The sequence below is a fragment of the Scyliorhinus canicula genome, chromosome 1, assembly GCF_902713615.1.
Source record: "Scyliorhinus canicula chromosome 1, sScyCan1.1, whole genome shotgun sequence".
Lineage (NCBI taxonomy): Eukaryota > Metazoa > Chordata > Chondrichthyes > Carcharhiniformes > Scyliorhinidae > Scyliorhinus > Scyliorhinus canicula.
The window spans coordinates 158,677,101-158,692,290 of NC_052146.1; positions in this window are offsets into that span (position 1 = coordinate 158,677,101).

The window sequence follows — 15,190 nt, forward strand, 5'->3', positions numbered from 1 at the left end:
GATACAAGATCTCGTAGTTAAAGGTGGAGAGCTCGATTCTCCACCGCAAGATTTTGTCATTCTTGATCTTGCCCCGCTGCGTGTTGTTGAACATGAAGGCTACCGACCGTTGGTCAGTGAGGAGAGTGAATCTCCTGCCGGCCAGGTAATGCCTCCAGTGCCGCACCGCTTCAACGATTGCCTGGGCTTCCTTTTCGACAGAGGAATGCCGAATTTCGGAGGCGTGGAGGGTGCGTGAAAAGAATGCCACGGGTCTGCCGGCCTGATTCAGCGTGGCGTCAAGTGCGACATCTGAAGCGTCGCTCTCTACTTGGAAAGGCAGAGTCTCATCTACGGCGTGCATCCCCGCCCTGGCTATGTCAGATCGAATGCGGGCGAAGGCCTGTTGTGCCTCGGCCGAGAGGGGAAAATGTGTGGACTGGATAAGTGGCCGGGCCTTGTCTGCGTATTGCGGGACCCACTGGGCGTAATAAGAAAAAAACCCAAGGCAGCGTTTGAGGGCCTTGGGGCAGTGGGGGATTGGGAGCTCCATGAGGGGGCGCATGCGGTCGGGATCGGGCCCCAGTAGTCCGTTTTGGACTACGTAGCCAAGGATGGCTAAGCGGTCTGTGCGGAACACGCACTTCTCCTTGTTGTACGTGAGATTAAGGAGAGATGCGGTGTGGAGGAATTTATGAAGGTTGGCATCATGGTCCTGCTGGTCATGGCCGCAGATGGTGACATTGTCGAGGTACGGGAAGGTGGCCTGCAGTCCGTACCGGTCAACCATTCGGTTCATTTCTCGCTGAAAGACCGAGACCCCATTCGTGACGGCGAAGGGAACCCTCAGAAATTGGTACAGACGACCGTCTGCCTCAAAGGCAGTGTAGGGACGGTCCGATTTACGGATGGGGAGCTGGTGGTAGGCGGATTTCAGGTCAATAGTAGAGAAGACCCGGTACTGTGCAATCTGATTGACCATATCAGAAATGCGGGGGAGGGGGTACGCGTCGAGCTGCGTGTACCGGTTGATGGTCTGGCTGTAGTCCACGACCATCCTGTGCTTCTCCCCGGTCTTAACCACTACCACCTGGGCTCTCCAAGGGCTGTTGCTGGCCTCGATGATACCCTCCCGAAGCAGCCGCTGGACTTCGGACCTGATGAAGGCCTTGTCCTGGGTGCTGTACCGTCTGCTCCTGGTGGCGACGGGCTTGCAATCCATAGTCAGATTGGCAAAGAGGGAGGGAGGCTCGACCTTGAGGGGCGTGAGGCCGCAAACGGTGAGGGGAGGTAGGGGTCCGCCCAATTTGAGGGTGAGGCTCTGGAGATTGGAAATCCAGGCCTAGTAAGAGTGAAGTGCAGAGGTCGGGGCGAATGTACAGACGGAAACGGTCGAATTCCACGCCCTGTACAGTAAGTTTAACCAGGCAGAAACCCCGGATCGGGACAGAGTGGGAACCTGAGGCAAGGGAGATCTGCCGGTCGGCGGGATGGACCGCAAGGGAATAGCGTCTTACCGTGTCTGGGTGGACGAAGCTCTCGGTGCTCCCGGAGTCGATGAGGCAGGAGGTCACATGGCCGTTGACCAGCACCGATGTGGAAGAGGGTGCCAGGTTGCGAGGATGGGACTGGTCGAGCGTAACGGAGGCGAGCAGTGGTTGGTCGGCAGTTGAGTCAGATGAGTCCGATGAGGAGCGGTAGCGACCCGTGTCCCGCGATGGCGGCCCCTGGAGACGAGATGGCGGCATCCGCAGTACCTGTGGGTAAAATGGCGGCGTCCATGGAGCGCACGTTGTGGGGTCGGAACAAAATGGCGGCGCCCATGGAACGCACATGGCTGTGGTGGATGAAGATGGCGGCGCCCATGGGGCGCACATGGCGGGGGCGGCAAAAGATGGCGGCGCCCACTGATCGCACGTGGGGTCGGGGGAAGCGGACGGCGGGGCCCATTGAGGGAGCGGCTGAGGCGTGGGGACCGGCGGCGCGATAGCGGTGATCGTCCGGGACTGACACACCGCTGTGAAATGGCCTTTCTTGCCACAAGCTTTGCAGGTCGCTGTGCGGGCCGGGCAGCGTTGGCGAGGGTGCTTCTGCTGGCCGCAGAAGTAACAGTGGGGACCCCCAGGGGGTGCGGTGCGGCGGGCAGCGCAGGCATAGTGCGCGGGAGCAGCTGCTGGGGGGGCCGTTTGCGGGGTCCACGAGGGGTAGGACGGATGTTCGCCGATGGTGCATAGTTCTCCTTGAGCAGTTCCATAGCTGCGGTGTAGTCGGTCGCATCCCGAATGAGCGGAAAGACGCTGGAGCTAAGTCTGGAGTACAGGAGTTGCTTTTTCTGAGCCTCCATCGGGGGAGGGTCCGCTGAAGAGATGTAGGCCTCGAAGACTGCGAGCCAGTGATCAAAGTCTTTTCTGGCGTGAGGTGAATGCGGATCCAGCTGCAGACGGTCAGGCTTGATTCTGATGTCCATGGTGAATGGGAAATCGTACAACAATAAATTGTAGCGCTAACAATTATACTCAAAGCCGAGAGACTGGTTCGATAGAGGCTTTATTGTTGTACGATGTTGTCCCTCCATCTGCAACTGTAGACTGAGGGTCTGAGCAGCTCTCATACATTTATACATAAGCTCCCTGTGGGCGGAGCTAGCCGGCAGGGGCTGACCGGAGGAACCTGTATTACAGGTACAGGCATACATCCCCCTACTGCAGTACATATAACTACAGTGGTTATCTCACCACACTGGGCCATTCCAGAGAACAGTTAGAAGCCAAATTTGGGTTTGGAGTCATATTTAGCCCAGACCAAGTAGAGATAGCAGATTTCCTTCCGTAAAGCGCACGAGTGAACCGGAGGCATTTTGATAACAATTGAGAATGGTCCATTACTGAGGTGGCATTAGATTCCCAATTTGTTAATTGAATTTATATTCCACCAGCTGCTGTGGTGGGATTCATGCCCATATTGCCAGAGAATTAGCCTGGGCCTCTCGTTTACTGCTCCAGTGACATTACCGCAATGGCACTGTCTCCCCCAAATAGGGGCAGGGATAGGCCATTTGATCCATCAAGCCTGCTCTTTCAGTCGATTAGTTCCTGGTTTGTCCTTTGCGGCCTTAACTCCACTTTCCTGCCTGTCTTCCGTAACCCTTGTCTAACTTTGCCTTGAATATTCAATGATCCGGCCTCTACTATTCTCTTGAGGTGGAGAATACTGAACAATATCCACCCTCAGAGAAGACATGGAAGGCCAACAGTCATTTGATCGACACATGGACCGGGATTCTCCGACCCCACGCCGGGTCGGAGAATCCCCGGGGGGGGGGGGAGAATCACACCACACCGCTTCAACGCCGGCTCGCCTATTCTCCCCCGCCGATTCATGAGCACCCGCGGGATCGCCACCACGCCGGTCAGAGGCTGTTGAAAGTGCGATTCTCCGGATCTCGACGGGCCGAGTGCCCGCCGTGTTCGGCCAAGTCTCGTCGGCGTGGGTTACGTATGGTCCCACACGGCGGGACCTGGAAATTCTGTCTGTGAAGGCCGTCTTGGTGGGGGAGGGCTGATCCAACCCCGGTGGGGGGGGGGCCTCCACAGTGGTCTGGCCCGCGATCGGGGCCTACCGATCGGCGGGTGGGCTGGTTCCGTGGAGGCCTATGTTCCTCCGCGCTGGACCCCAGGGGCTGGCAGAGAGACGGGAACCCACGAGCTTGCGCGAACTCGTGTCGGCCGTGCCATGCCAGCTGGAGCAGCAGTGACCACTCCGGCACCGACCTAGTCCCCTAGGAAGGGGTGCATACCCGACAACCGAAGACCGTTGACACCGGAGTGGTTGGCGCCGCTTTTCACGCCAGCGTCAGAACTTGGCCGCAGGATTGGAGAATCCCGGCCATGAAGTGCCAGTAGTATAGTTCAGGCTCACAAGCCCTTTGGTTGTTGTATATTTTATATCTTGAAGCTAGGCAGAGATGATCCACTGTACAGTATCTGTGTGTATAATAGAAATTTATTTACAGCACTTTAAAACGTCTGCTCTCTCATACTTCCAGCAGCAAGCTTCTAGCTTGGTTTTGTTAAGATCCTGGACCAGATTTATGTTAGGAAACCAGATGAGACCCCAATGATTTTTCAATTTGTAAAACTGAGGAAAGGATACTTCAATCCAGGAGTGATTCCACTGACAACAAGGGATATGCTATATTAAGACAAACTTTATTTATAACACCCGATTAAACACATTAACGTCACAGTAAATAGTTTTTCAATTAACAGTTAACAGTTCTTAAAATAAAAGGAAACACTTTTTAATATTAACTTATACCTTCTCTGCCTTCAATTAAGCAAAGCCCATTGCAGGGAAAAAGAAATACTGGTGAATAAAGTTAGCAAACACAGGGATGCTTATGCTACATTTATATTGAGATTTCTTGGAAAGACTGCTTGGAGAGAGAGAGTGAGAGAAAGAGAGAGGCCTATTCAGGAAACAGCCTGCTGATCCTTCCGTCTTTGTCAGACTCCTGCTTAACCTGGCAGCATCTTCAAAAATCTGCTGCTCAACTAAAAACTCCCTGCAAACTGTCAAACATATGTCAAAGTGCAAAACTATTTCAGATATGTCTGTTTCAATTAATTATGTAATTTTTATCCTATTCAGATCCCTGCTTACCAAAGTTTAAACATGAAGGGCGGGATTCTCCCTTCTGGGGACTAAGTCCCCACGCCGGCGGAAAAACTGGCGCCAACCACTCCATCGTCAACAGGCCCCGAAAGTGAGGAAATCTCCAAATTTACGGGGGCTAGATTGACGGCAGAGTGGCTGGCGAGTTGGCGCATGCACGGAAGGGCTGGCGTGATCTCTAGCATGCGCTGACCGGCCGCTGTATTTCCGCGCATGCGCAGACCAGTCGGTGTATTTCCGTGCACAGGTGGGGGTTCTCTTCTCAGTGCTGTACCCCGGACAATATGGCGGGGCCCTACAGGGGCCCAGCGCAGAGGAAAGAAGCCCTCCACGGAAACAGCACGCTCGCAGGATCGGTAGATTGTGCGATTGTGGGCCAGGCCACCGTGGGCCCCCCCCCCCACCCCGAGGGTCGGATCCCCCCACGCCCCCACCCCCAGGACCACCCCGCACAGTTACCTGCCAGATCCCACCGTGCGTGAGGTGAGTAATTCACGCCGGCGGGACTGGCCAAAACTGGACCACTTGGCCCACTGGGGCCCTGAGAACCACAGGGGAGCCGCTGCCAATGACCCCTGACCGGTGTAGCGGGAATTCCAGCGCCCCCTGAAAAACGGCGCCGGAGAATAGGGCAGCGGGGCAGGATTCGCGCCTCCCCCCCGGGGATTCTCCGTCCCGGCGGGGGGCTGGAGAATCCCAGCCAAAGTCTCCAGCAGTTATCTACTCTCCAGGGAATCTCCAGGAATCATAACAAAGTTCCATTCGGCATCTCAATATAAACAAATACACGGTGAAGAGTAATCATGACCTCACATTTTACAATCTCTTGCAGTCAGAGTCTGGATACATTAACCTAGATTCTTTAATAATATTACTGCAGCAGATATATACACCAGAACTCAGGCTTTAGTGTAACAGATATAAAATGCAATGGGTTGAATTCTTCATTGCAGAGAGGACTGGATTCACCAATTTGAAGATGCTGGTGTGGGAACAGCGACGTTTAATGCCCAAAGAAATGGTGCAAAAGCTGCACCAATCCCTGTCTGGTGGGGTGCGAGCAATCACGCAGCGTGGAGCCACCGGCTCCAGCTGCGGATACGGACGGAGAATTGCCGGGTCCGTGGCTGCAAATGCGCACGGTGCCGGCCTGCAGCGGTCGCGCTGTGTTACATGGCACCAGCCGTGTGTGGACCCAGCCTGCCAAAATCAGCTCCCCTGTAATCAGCCTCGCCACCCACTGAACACCTCCTCTAGTGCCCCCAGCTCCCGCCAAAGCCCCCCTGCCCGTGGGATGGCTGCCCCCTGACTGTGGTTGTGCTGGACTCAGTCCGCAGCTGCCAAGTCAGGTTCACTACAAAATAAGGACAAGTGTTCCATGCCGTCAGGAACTCGGCACATTGGGGGCGGAGCATCGGGGGAGGGCTTCAGGTGACGTCCCTAGGCTGTGCCAATGGCGTGCGTTTTCGAGGGGGCTGACCATTGCAAAAGCGGTGCCCTCGATTTTGATGCAAACAGGAATTCCCGACTGGAGAATCCCGCCCGAAGTCTGAATCGGTGGACTACTACGATCACGGAATCGGCACCGGCCCCGACCAATTCAGGGTCCATTAATGGGCTAGCACCAGCACCACATGGACCTCAAGCAACTCCAGTGACTAACGGTGTCTCACTCGCCGGGGACAAGATTGTCACTCGAGAGGCTGACAAGCTGCGGCCGCATATGAGCACTTCACTCCCCACACACACTCATGCCAGCCAACAAGATGGCAGCATGGAGAGCGGCACCCGGTTTCAGAATGTGGAGTTGAAGACCCTGTTGGAAGTCGTGGAGGAGAGGCAGGCCGCCCTGTTCCCCGGAGTGGGAAGGAAGTTGCCACCCACCACTGCACACTGGGCCGCCACCACCACCACATGGAGAGAAATAGTGAAACAATCTGAGACTGTGATTTTCAACCTGCACCTGCAGCCAGCTGTGCCCACTTGGGCAACTGAACACCGAACCCATAGTCTCTCCTGGTTTGTCCTCTCAATATCATTGCTTATCCTTTTGTTTATTAACCTTTCTTTTTTTAAATTCATTCATAGGACGTGGGCGTCACTGGCTGTGCCAGCATTTATTCCCCATCCCGAATTGCCCTTGAGGGGCAGTTAAGAGTCAACCGCATTGCTGTGGGTCTGGAGTCACATGACCAGGAAAGGAACGCAGATTTTCTTCCCTAAAGGACATGAGTGAACCAGATATGTTTTTCCAACAATCAACAATGGTTTCATGGTCATCATTAGACTTTTTTAATTGCAATTTTTTTAAAAATTGAATTCAAATTTCACCATCTGCGGTGGCGGGATTTGAACCTGCGTCCCTGGTGCATTACCCTGGATCTCTGGTTTCTAGTCCAGTGACAATACCACTATGCCACTGCCTCCCCTGACCAGTGCTTTTTCTTCCGACATTATTTCAGGTTCTTTCTGTGGCACTTCAACAATAAATATTTTCCACATGTTGGTGTCGTTCTTTAATTACCTCTTATATTTACTCCTTGACTCCCATTATTCACTCCTGCGAATTTTGTGTCAGTTTGGACCCCCACATGAATTCCTTCATTATATCTCACAGCTATTGCCGTGCACACTGGGGGCTGAATTCTCCCAAAATGAGGCAATGTCCCCACGCCGGTGTATAAACGCAGGCGTTGTGCTCCCGAGTTTCCTCAAAAAAATACCAGCCGATTCGCTTATCTTCAGGGGCCTAGCAGGGACCCAGAGTGCTTCACACAGCTTTGGCTGCAGATACGGTCCCCCGCACTTCCAGTTCCGAGTCCGCGCATGCGCACGGAGGCGGCCTCCAGTGACCACTCCGAGTGCTATGGTGGACTCGGACCGTGGAGGCAGCTGAACAATGTAGGCCCCCCCGATCTGCCGCATGCCCGAGAATCCGTCCAGCCCGATCTCTCCCCCGGCCGCTCATGAGGACCCCCCTGGTGCCAGGTCTCCCCCCTCCCACCTGGGCGGACGCGGACTGAGTCCACAGCAGCCACGGGAGTCCCGACCGGCGATAGCATGTTAGTTCCACGTCGTCGGGAACTCGGCTGGTCGGGAGCGGAGGTGTGCTGGGCGGGCCTCTGGCAATGGACCCCCCAGCTGCCTGCCGTAATTCGCGAATGCGTGGATATTCGGGGCCCGGAGAATCGCCGGTAAATTTGATTCTCCGCACACGCGCCAAACGCGATTTTGGCATGGGCTGCGGAGAATCCAGCCCAGGGTTTGATAAAGGAGCATTGCCAATATGGGGCACTGTATCCAAAACAGTCCAAAGATGTACAGGTCATGTGGATTGGCCATGCTAAATTGCCCCTTAGTGTCCAAGGGTGTGCGGGTAAGATGAGGTTACAGAGACATGGAAAGGGAGTGGGCCTAGGTAGGGTACTTTTTCGGAGGATGGTGCATACTTGATGGACTGAATGGCCTCCTTCTGCACTGTAGGGATTCTATGGAATAACATGGGATAGTACACTGCTGCCTCACAGATCCTGGGACCTGGATTCGATTCTGGCTTTGGGTGGCGGTGTGGAGATTGAAAATGAAAAGTGAAATGAAATGAAAATCGCTTATTGTCACGAGTAGGCTTCAAATGAAGTTACTGTGAAAAGCCCCTAGTCGCCACATTCCAGCACCTGTGGGTTTCCTCCAGGTGTTCCGGTTTCCTCCCACAGCCCAAACAAGTGCAGATTAGGTGGATTGTGTCATGATATGCAGACATGCAGATAATGATATACAGACAGGCACAGACAGGCAGCTAATGAACACACAGAACAGGACATGACCAATGAGCAGGCAGGACACTCAGGGGTGGTATCTCACTATAAAAGGCACGAGGCACTCACACTCCGCCTCTTTCCACTGATGAACATCTGCAGAGTGAGTCAGGGTGTATGTACAGTATGACACCTCCAGCACGTGGCTAAGAGCTAGTCTGGTTCAGACAGAGTAACCACACTCAGGTAAGCAGAGAGTCGAACTCATAGAGAACTGTGCTAACTGTGCTACTGGTTCAATAAATCAGATTGAACTAACTTCAAGGCCTGAAGTATCTTTTGGTTAAAGCTGCATCCAGTTGCAGCCTGTGTTATCCCAGAGTACTAACACAACAGATTGGACATGCTAAAATTGCCTCTGAGCAATGTGTCGGTTAGGTGGGATTAGGGGAATATGGCTGGGGATTGGGCCAAGGTAGGGTGCTCTTTTGGGGGTTTGGTGATGACCTGCTGGGCCAAATGCCTTCCTTCTGCACTGGAGGGATTCTGTAAAATCTATTCTATTCTATGAAACATCAAAAGGAAACTTGGTAAATTAAATAAAAATGTCATTACCGGGGATGAGGATGCACCCATCCATTACAGAAGGCCTAAAGCGTGCCAGTGGATACCACTTGCCCCTTCTCCAGGGCCACCCAGCTGCGTGTAGCTGCGGCGGTAGGGCAGTCAGCACCCTCGACCACCCATTGCCTTGGCCTGTTAATGATCAACTTGGTCAGGCCCAGGAGCAGGTTCACAAGGAGGTCCTTCTTGCTTCCCACCCCCACCACCCCGCCATTCATTTCCCCCCCCCACCTCTCTCACCCACTACGCACCGGGTGTCCTCCCGCATTTATGGGCAGCAGCTAATTACCGATGCTGACCCACCAACTGGAGCTTCTGGCTCAATCAGAGGACGGGCAGACAGTGGGTGGCAAGGGGATAGCCACGAGCCTTGAAATGTGAGTTCAAAGCTGACTCGTGATGCCATTTTAAACATGAAACAGTGTCTGCACACCTTTATTGATGAAAAGATAACAGAGGCCTGTCATTTCAGCACTGCTACCAGGAACAGTGGTCACTGCTGAGTTAGGCTGGAGACTAAACTGGAGCCTCCAGCTGGGTGAAGACAAAGGGGCCACTGCTGGATGGGAATCTGCTGTGGGGAAATTACTAGGGCCATGGTGGCTGCCTTCCCTGTCTGCAGCTCGCTTTCTGCCTCATAAATCCTTACTCCTTTTAACTGCCGGCCTCTGCTCGCAGCGTGGGGATGGAGGCGGGGGCGGGGGGGGGGGGGGGGGGGGGGGGGGGGTGAGGGAGTCAATTCACCCTTGGTACAATGCTGACAGCAGCATAAAATGGCCTCTGATTTGACCTTTCATTATGTAAATTGGCTTTGCAACTCCTTGCGTCAGGCAGCCTGGGGTACTTCCAGTACTGGCATGGGTAAAATACCCTCCTCTGGAATAACTTTCTGAGGACGTTGATCTGGTGCACATTCCACCCCCCCCCCCCCCCCCCCCCCCCCCCCCACCCCCCGCCTCGGTGCTCATAAAACTTAGGCAATGGAGGCAGAAAGCATGGATGGTTACTAAAAGACGCAGCAAACTATCTGTTACAACACAGCTCCTAATTCCCAAACACTGAACTGCTTACCCTATTAACCCAGTTCAGACTAATTTGACAATACCACCTTCAGAGGTCCTATTCAGGAGTGTATCCTGCAGCATGTTGGTTAATGACAGCGAGGCACTGATTGTAGCGGCAAAGCTATCTACAGTTTTCTTTGATATTTGCAATTAAATTGTGAGCACGAATCAAAGCGCTTCCAGGCAAAGTGTTTCCTCCTATCTGCCTGTGAGAAGATCAGTGCTTGTGGGGAGCAAGCACAGACTGGGGTCTGATTCTCACAGCAGCTGACGATAAGATAATGGAATTTCATAAAGACTGGAACACGAACATAGCAATAGGTGGAGGCAGGAATGTGACTCGAAAATAAAGATTGAAAAGAAGGGATGAAATCTGCCTCGTTTCCAAGAACAATAGTTTCCATTTATATAAGCACCTCTGATTTAAAAAGCCATGAGGCACAGCAGCTCTTCCTGAGCAATATGAACATTGAGCTAAGAGGGACTGAGAGAAGTCAAAAGCCCTGTTCAAAAATGTGCTTTGAGGTTATTTTGAAAATGAACACAGTCCAGTTACACAGTGACATTAACCTTGTTGAATAAGGTGTTGTTCTGTACTTATAGAGTGAATAATCTTTACCCCGTTGAATAAACAGTCATTCTGTCCAGTTACACAGTAAATAATCTTTCCCCTTTTGAATAAGCAGTCATTCTGTCCAGTTACACAGTAAATAATCTTTCCCCTTTTGAATAAGCAGTCATTCTGCCCAGTTACACAGTGAATAATCTTTACCCTGTTGAATAAACAGTCATTCTGTCCAGTTACACAGTGAATAATCTTTCCCCTTTTGAATAAGCAGTCATTCTGCCCAGTTACACAGTGAATAATCTTTACCCTGTTGAATAAACAGTCATTCTGTCCAGTTACACAGTGAATAATCTTTACCCTGTTGAATAAACAGTCATTCTGTCCAGTTATACAGTGAATAATCTTTACCCTGTTGAATAAACAGTAATTCTGTCCAGTTATACAGTGAATAATCTTTACCCTGTTGAATAGAACAAAGAACAAAGAAAAGTACAGAACAGGAACAGGCCCTTCAGCCCTCCAAGCCTGTGCCGACCATGCTGCCCGACTAAACTACAATCTTCTACAATTCCTGGGTCCGTATCCCTCCATTCCCATCCTATTCATGTATTTATCAAGATGACCCTTAAATGTCACTATCGTCCCTGCTTCCACCACCTCCTCCGGCAGCGAGTTCCGGGCACCCACTACCCTCTGTGTAAAAATCTTGCCTTGTACATCTACTCTAAACCTTGCCCCTCGCACCTTAAACCTATGCCCCCTAGTAATTGTCTCCTCTACCCTGGGGAAAAGCCTCTGACTATCCACTCTGTCTATGCCCCTCATAATGTTTTGACGTCTATCAGATCACCCCTCAACCTCCGTTGTTCCATTGAGAACAAACAAGTTTATTCAACCGTATGCCTTCTTCACTACCTTCTCCACCTGTGTTGCCCCTTTCAGTGACCTGTGGACCTGTACACCTAGATCTTTCTGACTTTAAATATTCTTGAAGATTCTACCATTCACTGTATATTCCCTACCTGCATTAGACCTTCCAAAATGCTACCTCACATTTGTCCAGATTAAACTCCATCTGCCATCTCTCCGCCCAGGCCTGCAAACAATCTAAATCCTGCTGTATCCTCTGACAGTCCTCATCGCTATCCGCAATTCCACCAACCTTTGTGTCGTCTGCAAACTTACTAATCAGACCAGTGACAATTTCCTCCAAATCATTTATATATACTACGAATAGCAAACGTCCCAGCACTGATCCCTATGGAATAAACAGTCATTCTGTCCAGTTACACTATGCATAATCTTTACCCTGTTGAATAAACAGTCAATCTGTCCAGTTGCACAGTCAATAAACTTTACCCTACTGAATTAGTTATTCTATACAGTTATGCAATGTGTAACCTTTACCATGTTGAATAAACAATCATTCTGTCTGGGTACACCATGAATAACATTTATCCTGCTGGATAAATATTCATTCTGTCCAGTTACGCAGTGAGTAAGATTTACCTTGTTGTATAAACTGTCATTCTATCCGGTTGCACATTAAATAACCTTTACCCTTTCGTATAAACAGTCATTCTACACACGCAGTGAGTAAGATTGACCCTGTTGAATAAACCCTCATTCTGTATCGTTACACAGTGAATAACATTTACCCAATTGCATAATCCGTCATTCTATACAGTTACGCAATAGTAAATGGCCTTTATCCTGTTGGATAAACAGTCATTCTGTACAGTTAGGCAGTGAATGACCTTTACCCTGTTGATTAAATGGTCAAAACAGCTTCTTTCCCGCTGTTACCAGACTCCTAAACGACCCTCTTATGGACCGACCTCATTAACACTACACCCCTGTATGCTTCACCCGATGCTGGTGTTACGTAGTTACATTGTGTACCTTGTGTTGCCCTATTATGTATTTTCTTTTATTTCCTTTTCTTTTCATGTACTTAATGATCTGTTGAGCTGCTCGCAGAACAATACTTTTCACTGTACCTCGGTACACGTGACAATAAACAAAATCCAATCCATTCTATATAGTTACACACGGAATAATCTTTGCCTTATTGAATAAACAGTTATTCTGCACAGTTACACAGTGAATAATCTTTAGCCAGTTGATTAATTGATCATTCTATATAGTTACACAGTGAATATCCTTTTCCCTGTTGAATAAACAGTTATTCCGTACAGTTGCACAGTGAATAACAATTACCCTGTTGAATAATCCGTCATTCTATACCATGATTTTTCAAACTCAGGGTCGTGACCCATGGATGTGTCACGGGTGGGTGTCGAGAGAGTCGTCGAGCAATCGGTTGTGGAGTGATTGGTCACAGCAATCCCAATCATGGGAGAAATGCCCAACAGCTGTGACCGGCTTTTCAGAATGCCGGCCGCGACTGTTTTTTAAGATCAGGATGCCGACAGCGACCGGCCTTTAAATGCGAACGATGGAGTTTTCCCACCAGAAGCGGCGGCAGAGAGCAGGTCACACGCACGGCACATACACTGACATTATGCTCCCTGTAAGTCCGTCCTTTGGAGCAAAATGACAGAGAAGAGATTCATCCATTTTGTAGCTGCCAGCAAGTAAGCAACAGGCCTGTGTGAAGAACTGAAGATGGATCATTTTGTAAATAAGGAAGAGAGGGCCAGAGACACAAACAGGCCAGGATCTCACAATAGAATCTACTGGAGAGAGCTTCGCAGGAGAGTCCACGGTAGGACAAAACAGTGCTGATGTGAGCTGGATCCAGAGATCCAGAGCCTCTGGTGAACCACCCGTTCAGAAGAAATTGAAATCGGGAACAAAACAGTATAAAGTTAATTTCTTGATGTATGGCATTGTTAATTGTAAATCAGAATGCAAAGCATATGTGTGTTATATGCAGGGAAGTACTCGCAAATGAAAGCTTAATACCCTCAGAACTTCAAAGGCATTTGAAGCACGGCGCGTTTGAGGACAAATCTCCTGATTGTTTTCAAATGGTACAGCAAGAACTCAAATCATCAGCTGAAGTCCTTAGCAGAAACATTGAATGGCAAAGCAAGTGAGATTGTGAGGACCAAGCAGGCTCACCTGTTGCATTGAATCTATTGAATAATAGTCAATCTATACAGGTACACTGTGAGTAACATTTACCCTGTTGTATAAATAGCCATTCTGTCCAGTTACACAGGAGTAATAATAATAACCTTTTATTGTCACAAGTATGAAGTTGCTGTGAAAAGATCCTTGTCGCCACATTCTAGGTAAGCTGGTGTGGGGATTGAACCCACGCTTCTGGCTTTGTTCTGCATCACAAACCAGCTGTCCACCCACTGAGCTAAATCAGCCATTTATTTACCCTTATTTATTTTGTTTTCATAGCTTCCGCACCTAGATGTGGATGAGGTAGAAGAAGCATTCTAATCTTTCTTGTCCACAGTCAATGTCCTCATATCTCTCCAGCATTGCTGGCCAGCTGGAGATCTTTACTGCCAGTCTGGTGGTAGTTTATGTTGCGGGTGGGTTGACTTCTTCTTTGGGGTCCACTGGATGACCAGATGGAATCCTGTGATAACAGAAGTTGGGTAAAATGGTGACCCAGCTTCAACAGATGGGGGATGAAGCTGGAGGATGTACTAAGCATTTTCGGACTTTGCTGTTGGGTATAAAATGTCTCCAGTCAATGTCTAGAATCCTTTGAAGCAGCTCGAATATCAAGGCATCCAGTTTTCTTTGTTGGCAGGATATCAGCTTCCAAGTTTCATAACCATTTTGGAGAGTAAAGAGCACATGTGCACCGTAAAACCTAAGCTGTTTTCATGAAAAGCGATTTACTGTTCCAATAGGTTGAAAGATGATGTTACTTTACCTATTCTCACACTGAGCTCTTTGTCTATGTCTCCCTGGATATTAATGCAACTGTACAGACAGATGAAGTCCTCTATGATCATAGAATCAGAGAATTTACAGTGCAAAAGGAAGTCATTCGGCCCATCGAGTCTGCACTGGCCCTAGGAAAGAGCACCCCACCCAAGCCTCCATCCTATTCTCGTAACCCAGCAACCCCACCCAACCTTTTTTTGGACACTAAGGGAAATTTAGCATGGCCAATCCGCCACACTTGCACATCTTTGGACTGTGGGAGGAAACTGGAACACCCGGAAGAAATCCACGCCGGCACAAGGAGAACATGCAGACTCCGCACAGACACTTCACAGACAGTAACCCAACCGGGAATCGAACCTGGGACCCTGGAGCTGTGAAGCAACTCTGCTAACCACTCTGCTTCCATGCTGCCCCAATTCTGTTCTGATTGACGTAAACTTCTGGGGCAGGATTCTCGATTGGGGGATCTTCCGTTTCGCCGGCAGCTCACTCAGCCCGCGGATTTCCCATTGGCTGGCTGCCGGGAAGGAAATTCCCGCTGCCGGCAATGATGCGCCTCGCCAGGAAATAGGGTCTGGTGGGACAGAACATCCTGCCCCTGTTGTTGACAGTTTCCCAACATCATGGACTGGATCATTTGCCTC